The sequence below is a fragment of the Cantharellus anzutake genome, assembly GCF_015039405.1.
Source record: "Cantharellus anzutake strain C23 chromosome Unknown EI90scaffold_170, whole genome shotgun sequence".
NCBI classification, from domain to species: Eukaryota; Fungi; Basidiomycota; class Agaricomycetes; order Cantharellales; family Hydnaceae; genus Cantharellus; species Cantharellus anzutake.
In genome coordinates this window covers 78,183-90,016 of record NW_024067120.1, presented here as the reverse complement: position 1 = coordinate 90,016, position 11,834 = coordinate 78,183, and the positions used below count along the sequence as shown (strand labels likewise).

Sequence of the window (11,834 nt, the reverse complement as noted above, 5' to 3'; positions counted from 1 at the left end):
CTCAGAGGGGGGAAGCCCCCTTTGCAGAAGGAGAGACTCAGACCAGACAGGGGGGGGTACTCTAGTTGATTTCAGACTCAGGACCCCAAAAGTATTTACAAGGTATATACATAAATAGGCAAGAGGGAATATAGAAAGGCTGGTCAGTCCGGCGCGGAGATAAGCAGGGATTGTCAAACTAAATAAGGACAAGAGCCCGGGAACCGGAAACGAGGAACAGATCAATAAACAATAAGTGGCAAGGGTTATTGATGAATAACTGAATGAGATCAATAACCTAGTGCCAATAAAGAGGGGATCAAATGCCGATATTGGCAGGGAAGCAAACAATAAATGGCACTCGGCAAGGAATGAATGATAAGCTGCCAAGTGACAAATGGCCAGAGGAAAAGCGGAGGTCAGTGCGCGGTGCCGATACAAGTCTGCAAATAAGCGGGGTCAGTGCGGTGCCGACACAAGTCCGCGAACAGAGGTTGATCTGCCAGCACTGTCACACAAGGACAGCATGAAGGCCAACAGAGGTACAGAGGGGAGTGGGAGTGTTGACCTGACCAGAGGTGTCAAGGGCAACCAGAAGTGGCCAGAAGGTGCAGAGATGGGCAGAGGGTGCGGAGTGGGCAGAGGGTGCGGAATGCACGGAAGCGGGGCATGGCTGTGACCACATAGTGGGAAGCGATGAGTGTGGTTCAGGTGGAGACAAGGCAGGCATGACTGAATGCCGGGAGCACCAAGGGCTCAGGAACTGGAGGTAAGGTTGGAATACCGGCAGGGTCTAGGTTCTGATTATTGGCCAAGTCTCACGCAGTAAGGCAGGGGGCCAGACATGGGGTTGGGGGCTGGTTAGGATGGGTTTCGGGTTGGCAGATTCGCCTATCGGCATTGATTCGCCGCTGATGGAGCCCCGGGATTTGTCGGTCATGACAGGGTCTAGCAATGGGTGAATATTGAGGTATGGATGATGAGAAGTAAACTGCTATTCCAAGGAAGGTATGCAGTGCCTTCCTGTTTTGGGGTTCTTCAATCTCCAGTAAGGCTTGTACCTTTTCCCTGTGAGTGGAGAGTCCTAAGCAAGAAACCTTTTGGCCCAGTAGTAACAAGCTCTGGTATCCTAAGTGACACTTGGGCAGCAAAAGTGTGAGATTAGCCCTTTTTATAGCGTCAAGGACTTGATCTATATGTGCCAAGTGCTGTGTGAAGGACGTGGAGTATACCACAATGTCATCGATGTATACTAGGATGAATTGCCACAGGAAAGGAGCTAGGACTTCTTGCATGACTCTTTGGAACACAGGCAGGCCATTTCGCCACCTGAAGGGCATCCTTGTGAATTGAAACAAACTGTGATGAGTACGAAAAGCCATCTTATCTCTCAATTCTTGATTGAACTCCAATTGCATAAACCCTGACAATGCATCAAAAGTTGACATGTATTGGAAGCTGGACAGGGCCTGTAGGATATCTGTCTGTCTTGGGATGGGGAACTTGTCCAGGATAGTGACCTCATTCAGCTTTTGCCAGTCCACACAGAGCCTATTCTTCCCTTTTTGGCTGATGATTATAACTGGGGCACCCCAAGGGCTCTGGGACAGCTCGATCACCCCCATCTCCAACCAGGTGTCTCACTGCTTATTGATGATCTTGTTGTGTGTAGTTGTTTCAATTTCTCCTTCATTTCTTATTCAATCTGCACTCCATTTGTATCATGTGATTGTGGAGGAGTCCTTTAACTGTTACTTCTACTTGGAATAACACTAAAGGACAACTCAGAGTGGCTAGTGCTGAGTTATAAAAGATCTCCCTCTTCAAGGGGGAAGCATGGTGTGAGGTCTCAGTGGGTAGCTCAGCACACAGAGCCGTAAGTGATACAATGGTGTGTATTTTACGGTGGTGTGTAAGCAGTTCACCAGAGGTTACCGCTTACCCACATGACTATATGTATCTTTGATTACATATGGCTTGGGGTTCGGGGCTATTGCCCTGACACATGGTATGGCAGAAGTGAGATGGGTCTCACACCTTCCTTCAATGATATGTGCACGTGGGCATCATATCATCCCAGGTTCCCAGCTGTAGTGAAGGCCTTCTTGTGCTTTCGCACCATGGCCTGAAGCTGTTCCTTCTCCTTGGGCAATAACTCTGGATTCACATCTATTTGTTGCAGTACGATAGACCTGCCTCCTATTGGTTGATGCAATCTCCTAGAGAACTGCTGTGGCCATATGGTGTAGTGGTTATCACCTCCAAATATATGTTGGATGTTCGAATCCTGGTGTGGCCACCCTTTTCAGAGTTTACAATACTATTACATCCACCAAGAACTCAGGAAGGACTTCATCCCCAGGTATTGTCTCTGCTGTCTTTGGTCCGACCAAAGCTTCATCGATTTCATGGACCTCCTGCTGCCACAGCCTGTATCAATAACCCCTTACTCTGGAATTCTCAGATCTGAGGTTCGCTTAATTGTTCAGTACAATCTAGATCAACACTGGGATTAGGCATGGATGTCATCATTGTCCTGCTCTGACCTTTGATTAGGTACAGATTCAGGTTGGTCAAGGGCAGTCTGAGGGGATAGGTGGTGTCTACAAGCATGGTTGGAGTGTCAGGGCACACCCACCTGACCCGGCTCCACCTGGCCCAACCTGACCCGGTACCCCACTGGTCCACCCTTCCTTACCTCCTCCCCCTTTCCCTTCTTTCCCCCTCATCCTTCCCTCCTCAGTTTCTCCTTATCTTACTTCTTCTTTATTCTCTCTTTATTCTACATGGACGACTTTCTCTGTATCAATGTACCATTGACCCATCTGCAGCACACCCACCATGTACCCGGCCCGGGCACCTTGGGCGACTTCCCACTGTGCCCAGCATGCATGCCTGCACCGGATGCCCTCGGGATCTCCCACAGAGATACCCGGGTGGTTACAGCTGTGTGCGAGGGTGACGTGGCACCCATCATGTGATCCAAGCCACATGTATATAAACGAACCTGAAGTGGGAACCGAAGAAGTAGCCTTCTTCTCAACTTTCCACTTCAGGTAAGTAGTACAATATCTCTCCTTTAATGATAATAACAACTTTCCACTTCAGTCTAAGTGGCCAGGGACCACTGTCCTGCATCAGGCCTGTCAGTACGCATGCCCAATCTGCTCCCTGCCAGGCTCTCAGTCCCAGACGCTACACCTGGGCCCCCTCGACCCCGGACGAGTCCCTGACATGGAGGTGGCAGACAGTCACCCTGCTTCCATCCTTTCCTCCATCCTTTGACCAGGCGTACTCCTGAATTGTGGTCAAAATTGCTGGTGACCCCCACTAGGCGGACTGTGTACAGTTCTAAGGTGACATCCTCCATAACTTTTAGTCAACCTGTGCCTGAGATGTTCACTCACTTAGGCTTTCAGGTGGATGCATGGTATGCAGCTGGAATGCGGTTTACACATCTTCGGCTATCAACAAAGGAATTGTCATCCCCTTGAGCACGTAAGCTTCCATGCCCCACAGCAGGACGTGACCTCATTGTGAAGGCAGATATAAGTCAATTGTCATGTAACCTTGGCACTTGGCCTTCCCTGTTAGCTGAACCAGATTCAGCTTCAATCCTTGCCTTATATGGGTGCCCTCCCCCTTAATATGGTCATATAAGTTGGCCAATATTAACATACAGGCTGCCCCAGAGTTGGCCAATGCCTCTATTTCTATCCCATCTATTGCATTGATATGACAATGTATTCAACAAGCATCAGATCCTAAGGATTGCTGACCTGGGGGTCGTTCAAATATCTGATGAGCTTCATATATCTTGCCCAGGATGACAGCAGCCCCAATGAGTCTCTTGTCTGGTGGGATCTCACTCCATGCACATGCTGCAGTGTAGGAAAAGGAAGAGTCTTCAGCATTATCTATGTCAGGTACATCTGACGATTCAGACTTGGACAAGGTACAGAACTCTGTGTAGGCCACTGAAAATTCTGCTTCCTGACCCTCTACTGAGGCAGTATAAGCCCATCAGTAGGTGCCTTCCAGTTTGGACAAGCTACCATTGTTATAGAAACGGATCTAGAATCTTATGGTCCGTGACTATAGGCAAGCAGACTTTGGGATTCCATCACCTTATTTCGCTGTCAAACCCCATGCCAAGCTTTCCCACTGGGTTTTGGTGCTGGCTGGGGGATTTGTTGAGTTTCAAGGGATTTCCCTTGACCATTGTAATATTTATATTAGATAGTTACGAGTCATATGACATGTAAGGCAGTTGCCAGAATTGTTTTATCATTATCGAATACATAACCCAAAAACCTTGTACCGCAATTGTAACATCCTCACCATTGTGCCACCACTGTAAACTCAACCTGTAACCTTGGAACCATGTCCACCTCCCTATTCATCCTCTCCATGACAAAACCGCAACGAGGAGGGCATTCCCACGCCCAACCTCCTGCTGCCCGCTCCCACCAGTCCACCGGGTGGTTGAGCAATCACTCCCATCCAACCAGAAGTTCCCTATCAGGAACTGTAGCCTATCCCACCTCCTTAGGAGAGGGATATGGTCCAGGCAGCTCCAGGATGCCTGGCCACGCACCCGCGGGTCCCACTTCCCACGGTCACCCACTACCGTGCACTGGTCCACCAACCCGCTTTCCCCAACAACTCCCGCTACCGGTACGCTCCCATGAGCGCCAAGTCACCGATAGCCACCATCTGGGTGACTTCCTTTGGGAGTCCCAGTATCCCTCACTACCGGCACGCTCCATTGAGTGCCAAGTCACCGTTAGCCAAACACTCCCAGCACACCCGCTACCGGCACGCTCCCAGGAGCGCCAAGTCCCCGTTAGCAGACAGCCAGGTGGCTCCCTCAAGGAGCCCTCATCATACTCGCTACCGGTACGCTCCCAGGAGCGCCAAGTTACCGTTGGCCAACCCACAAGTTGTACTTCCGTACACTCATCCTATTCCGCTCTCCCTCCGATGGCTACGCAGCCACCTCCATTAGTGAGTCGAACGGCTCAGGTTGGGTTCCCCGGAACCCATTCCTGTAACAACCATGCTCCTTACAGTCATTCCTGGTCTGATCAGCCCTTCTGGGGGGACAGTCATTGTCCCAGTGGTATGTACTTCCACAGTGTCAACAAGGCCTGGGTGGTTTCTTCCACAACTTGAAGTTGCTTGTAGGATAGGTGTAGCTCCCAGATGCAACGGCAGCGCTTCTGGTCTCAACATGACCTCCATGTTTATTCCTCTCCAAATTAATCTGGGCAACTCAGTTGGCCAAAGCATCAATACTGAACTTGTCGCTGGCTACTAACTCATCATGCTTAAGTTTGGTCAACTGTAAGAGTTCTTCAGCCATGTCAACCTGATCAATGTTGAGGTGGGCCCACCATCCTTTCGGGATGTCCTCTAAAAGTCTTTGGGCTTCACCCCTCAGGACCTCAGGACCAGGAACGTCAGTGAGTGGATACAAGATGCACAAGAGTCACAGCTTGTGCATTGCAAAGTCGTGTGGGGATTCCTTATAGTACCTTTCACCCTTACAGTACCTGCAGGCATGGAATTGGTCTCGAACTATTATAACTCAGCAGATAGCACAGTCTGAGTCGACTTTAATGTTATTACAGAAGTAAGAACAGTAAAGAGCGACTTGGAAGTCACATGACACTAAGTAGAGCATAGATTGAATAGAAAATGAAGAGAAATAACCACAACAGTTTGGACTGACACAGGGCCATGGACATCAGAGTGGACAAGTTCTAAGGGCCTACTGTGTCGATTAGAGGCAACTTGGGGAATGGGAAGTGATGTTGCTTGCCAGCCAAGCAGTGCTCACAGATATTGTTGTGGTTATTTCACTTGGTTTCCTTTCAATCTGCGCTCTATTTCACGTCACATGACTGCGGAGTCATCCTTTACTGTTACTACTAGGTGTATTAACACTAAAGTCCGACTCAGAGCGGCTATAGCTGAGCTACAATAGATATCTGGGAGAGGGGAGGAGAGAGAAGATTTTCCAATGTCCAAGTCCTTTACCAGTGAACCAGAGATGAGTTGTTTGAGTCAATTTCACCCAATATGGCAAAAGTGATGATGCCACAGTTCAGGAGATGAGGGAGTGGACCTCAATGCAGTATGAACCACAGTAGACCCATCTAACAAGGCACTATTTGTAGTAACTCAGGTGAGCAGTCCTGGGGCAGTCTGGAGTAGACTTTAGCCTAGATACAATAAGTAGAAAGGATAAAGCCGACTCCAAAGTCACATGACTATCTATAGAGTGAAGATTGAAATGAAAATAGACAAGTGTCACAATGGTGTCAAAGACTGGATTCAAGATGAATGAGAATGACTCAGTGTTTGGAGGGCTGCAGCCTCAGCGACTCAGCCATGAGCGCTGGGCCCAGTAACATGTTGGTGCCCTAATTTATGGACTGGGAGTCTTCTGGAAAGGGAGAATAACTCTAGTTGATTTTTCACTAAGGTGTCTGGTATCTAAAAGTAGCGTTGTAATGGGTCTATCTAACTACACTTGAGACAGAAGAGAGGGGGAGGGTTGGAGTGGACACATGCACAGGTTCATTAACTGGGAGTGGATTCTGCTACTCCTCACTGTCTAGCTAACTATACAGCTGGGTATCATGGAAGAGTCCGAAAATGACAAATAAGGAAAGAACAATAAGAAGAGGGAACATCAGGCTCTAGTGACTGGAAATGGAATCAGAGAAATCTGGAAAAATAAGAAATATGTGGGAGGGAACATTGGCTAAGGGTGGTAGAATTGCGGGATTTGGGTTGTTTATGGTACACCAGCAAATCCCCGTTATAGCGTATATATAGATACAATGGGAGTCTAGGTGGTGGGCCCATAAATGGCAGGGGCTGGGTGGAGCTGACCTAACATGGCCAAGGGTTAGTCAACTGAATACTACCAGCAACTTGGGTTACAGGGTTAATGTATTATAACCCAGAAGTGGAATGGAGGGTGTGGTCCAAAGGTGGACTTGCAGGGTAGGCAACTAAATGGCCCAGTGGAGGTGGGGGTGTGCTTGCAGACATCAGAGCTGTCCAGAGGCCTTCAGGGTTCCATACTTAGGGAGGCATTGTAGGCAGGATAATTGCCCATGTGCAGAACCAGCTCGGATACCTGCTTCTATGACTATAAAACCACTTTCATTCATGCAACAACACAGCACGAATTTGGTATCTAAAAATGGTGCTAATTCTTATGATTCCGATGATATCAAGAACATCCCAAACAGTGGAGAATTGACAGAGTTCTGCACTGGAGGCATGGCAGGTCAGAGTATGTGTGGGCATGGGAATCTCAAGCAGCAACCCAGAATTCCAGCCTCACTTGTTCCCACAGCGTCTAATAAATTGGTAAAAATGTTTATCGCCTGCATGAGAGTTAGCTCCAGCTTCATTTCCAATTTAAGCTCTTAATTCTGTAAATCCATTGAGATATCGCTTATTTTCATATATTTTCAATTTTACCATCATTTCAGTTATTGATCAATATTCTTTTATTGTTACTGTTACCCTTTTTTATTATTTCACCTAATAAGGTACCCAGGTGCCATATGGCACCAATATTCCTCATCTATTATTTCTAAAAATAATTATTCCTTATATCCTGTACATACCAGATTCTGGAATAGAAGTTCTCCCCTCCCCCAATTTCTGTAAGGTGCTAGGACACACTAGAGTTGGTGAGAGTGTGTGGAATTCCAACAGTAGGAATAAGGGCAATTATCTAGCTCACAACAAGTGAGTAGTGGACACTGAGCCTGGACCTTGCAGAAATCCCAGAGAACCCACTGTGGAGTTAAGGATTGAGTCAAGCAAAGTTTAGAGAGAAAGTAGAGGTTTGTCCCCCATGAGCTTGGTTGGCATAGAGAGCTGTGAGCCCTCTTTCAGTGTCAGTAATATATTGAAATGGGGGGGGCGATGACCATCAGGGGAGTCAGAGGAGATTATGGGATTTGGGGGCTCTGAGGTTGAGGACGGCAGAGCACAGGATGGCTGGAGGTGATGGAAGGTGGTGGTGGGAGATGGACATGTGTCAGGGCACACACCCTGACTAGCCTGGACCCAGACCCATGTCCAGACCCGCTACACTTCCCGCACACATTCCTGCGCCACATGCTCCGTGTGCCACATGATCTGGCCCCGGATCCTGCCTTCATGTGACTTCTGGATATTCCTGGAAGTTTTCCTGATATGCTGGCCACTGTGGGAAGATGAGAAGTTAACTTCCTTCTCATCTCCTTACCCACAGTAGTTGTGCCCTGGATAGGGCTGGTTACACCAGAGGCTGTGGACCATAGGGGAGGGTCATGGGGACCTGGGAGTCATCCCCTGACAACATGACAAAAGGGAGCAATGAATAAAGATTCAACTAGTGCCACCACTCACAGCAACATTCAAACTACCCCTTCATATGTTAAGAAGGGAATGGTGACAAAGAAACCAGTGGTGGTTTCAACAAACAAAGGTGCAACAAGCACCTCATTCATGAATGTTAACTGGAACTCCATGAGTTCTGGTAATAACTCTTCAATTTGACACCCTTCAAAAGATGTGAAGGGTAATCCTCTATGCTACAAGTGTGGCAAAGATAGGGTACTCATTTGAGTGCCCAAACCACCCAAACAGGGCCAAGGTGTTTGCCCTGGGACTAGGGGAGGAGCCCACAGAGGCAGATCCTGAATTCATCAATGCTGAAGCTGATGATGAAGCTCAGCAAGAAAACGATGACCCTCAGGTTGTCAACAAAGACAAAGCAGAGGACCACTTCATTGAAGACCCAACCTGTAGTAACTCAGGTTAGCACCCCTGGGGCAGTCTGAGATAGACTTTAGCCTCTGATACAATAAGTAGAAAGGATAAAGTCAACCTCAAAGTCACATGACTATATACAGAGTGAAGATTGAATGAGAAGAGACACCTTAAACTACAACACAACCAGCCCATGGAGCTGGAGAGAGGCCAAAGACAATGTCATCTTATTGTATCTCAGCAGATCCCTCAGTCTGAGTTGTACTTTAGTGTTATTACACAAGTAAGAACAGTAAAGAGCGACTCAGAAGTCACATGACACTAAGCAGAGTGCAGATTGAAGAAAAGAACAAGTAAAATAGTTACAACACCCCCCCTCAATCCAGCTCCTGCTTTCTGAGCCCTAATACAGAGCATTGGTATTGGTGAAGGTCTCTAGGCAGAGCCTTAGTAAAGATGTCAGCAGAATTCCCCTTGGAAGCCACCCATTTAATCTCCAACCTCCCTAAGTCAACCTGGTCTCTAATCCAATAGTATTTTGTCTCTATGTGCTTCATTCTCCCATGGTGTTCTGGGATTTTGATGACTTTGATAGATGACTGGTTGTCCATTTGGAGAGGGAAGGATGAGCCTTGTATTGTAGTCTGAAAAAGAGGCCACACCAGGATTCAAACCTAGGACCATCCAACATATATTTGGAGGTGTTAACCACTACACCATATGGCCAGTAGCCATATTGTATCTCAGCAGGACACCTCAGTCTGAGTTGACTTTAATGTTATTACACAAGTAAGAACAGTAAAGAGTGACTCTGGAGTCACATGATGCTATATGGAGCATAGATTGAATAGAAAATAAGAGAAATAACTACAACACTGTATCCCATTTTTGTGTTTTGGGTGCCAGGCCTATGTCCATGTGCAAAGGACAAAAGGAAAAGCTTCTGTCATATGCATACAATCCCGACCTCTGCTCTGGGCTCCTGGAACTCCGAAACTGACTCCAGAGCCCTACTTCCCTTCCATCACCTTCTCCTTGCCGACTCCCAAGAGGTTATCCCACCTCCGGTTCCAACACCACCTTTGGTCCGACTCTGGAACATTCCAGGTCCAACCTCAACCTCGACACCTCCCAGATGAGCACGCAACACCTATGCTCCTGACTCCGGACCTCTGCTCCCGAATCCCGTTTGCATCTCTGTTTCTGGAACCTCTGGTCTTAGCTCCGACCTCAGACTTTGGCCCCGCCTCCGCTTATACCCATTGTATTGGTTAGCTCATTCCATTTAATTATGTTTGCCAATATTCCAGAGTTTAACTTCCGAGTTCGGACTTTCCGGACTTACGTTGGACCTTGCAACTATTGCATTGCTCCATTCAATCCTGCTATTCTCCCTCATTCCTATTTGGGCTGCTGCTTCCTTTCTATTCAGTCAGTCAGCCATTCCCCACTCCCATCCTCCTTCCTTCCTCCTTGGGCCTTGGCCCTTCACTCCTCCTTTGGGAAACACCATTGAGTCAAACCCTTGACCCTCAGTGTTGTTCCTCTTTCCAGCTCCCTTTGTCTCCTTTCGGAGTACCCTTGCTCCTTTTGATTCCGGACCCCTCCTTATATACAATGTACATAGTAACTTGTAACCTCAGTCCGAAATCGACCTGAAATGCCCCCAAGAGACTTTCCCTCCGCTAGATCTGAAATTAGGGACCCCCAGGACAACCAGCAATGGCACAGCGCTCTGCCTGAGTTGCTGAGGCCGAGGTCCTTCCACGCTAAGTCTCCGATTCCACTCCAGATTTGTCCAAATCTGCCCATTCTAACAGCTTCCAATCAAACACTTGTTGTGGAATCTTTATTGGGTACCTGTCACAGCCATGATCCCAGCCCATTAGCTGCCTGTCCTGAGCCCATCTCCACTGTGCAAGCATGGGTGCAAGCCCTGACCTCATCCCTATCCTCCCTGAGGACTCCCTGCTCACCCCCCCCTGCTTGCCCCTAGGCTCCCCTACACTTGGCTGCCCCTGCAGCCACACCAACCTCCCCACCCTGAGTCTGCCTCCAGCACCATGCCCAGCATGACTCTGTGACCCTGCCTACTCCACCCACTTGGCCCTCACCAGGCCACTACCATCCCCACACCCAACTCCAGCCCAACTCCAAGTCTGGCACCGCTACCACTGCTATCATGGCCCTATGCTCCTTTGTTTATTTTGTTGTGTGTAGTTGTTTCTATTTCTCCTTCATTACTTATTCAATCTGCACTCCATTTGTATCATGTGAACTGTGGAGTCATCCATTAACTGTTACTTCTACTTGGAATAACATTAAAGGACAACTGTCATATCCATACAATCCTGACCTCCGCTCCGGGCTCCTGGAACTCCGAACTCCGACTTCCGGAGCCCTACTTCCCTTCCGTCACCTTCTCCTTGCCGACTCCCAAGAGGTTATCCCACCTCTGGCTCCAACACCACCTTCGGTCCGACTCCGGAACATTCCGGGTCCGACCCCAACCTCGACACCTTCCAGATGAGTACGCAAAACCTATGCTCCCGACTCCGGACCTCCGCTCCGGAATCCTGTTCGTGTCTCCATCTCCAGAACCTCTGGTCTTAGCTCCGACCTCAGACTTTGACCCCACCTCCGCTTATACCCATTGTATTGGTTAGCTCATTCCATTTAATTACGTTTGCCAATATTCCGGAGTTTAACCTCCGAGTTCGGACTTTCCAGACTTACTCCGGACCTTGCAACTATTGCATTGTCCATTTCAATTCCGCTATTCTCCCTCGTTCCTATTTGGGCTGCTGCTTCCTTTCTATTCAGTCAGCTAGCCATTCCCCACTCCCAACCCCCTTCCTTCCTCCTTGGGCCTTGGCCCTTCATTCCTCCTTGGGGAAACACCATTGAGTCAAACACTTGACCCTCGGTGTTGTTCCTCTTTCCATCTCCCTTTGTCTCCTTTCGTCCTACCCTTGTTCCTTTTGATTCCGGACCCCTCCTTATATACAATGTACCTAGTAACTTGTAACCTCAGTCCGAAATCGACCTGAAATGCCCCCTAGAGACTT

General features: G+C 48.3%; 1 non-coding gene and 1 pseudogene across 2 annotated transcripts; one reads left to right on the top strand and one right to left on the bottom strand.

Moving 5' to 3' along the window:
• The first annotated feature begins 2,213 nt into the window (after positions 1 to 2,213).
• EI90DRAFT_t289 lies at positions 2,214 to 2,278 on the top strand (annotated as a pseudogene). Its single transcript has one exon. The product of its transcript is annotated as a tRNA-OTHER (tRNA).
• Positions 2,279 to 9,419: 7,141 nt separating this feature from the next.
• On the bottom strand, positions 9,420 to 9,492 carry EI90DRAFT_t288. Its single transcript has one exon. It is a non-coding gene; the product is annotated as a tRNA-OTHER (tRNA).
• Between the last annotated feature and the right edge of the window lie 2,342 nt (positions 9,493 to 11,834).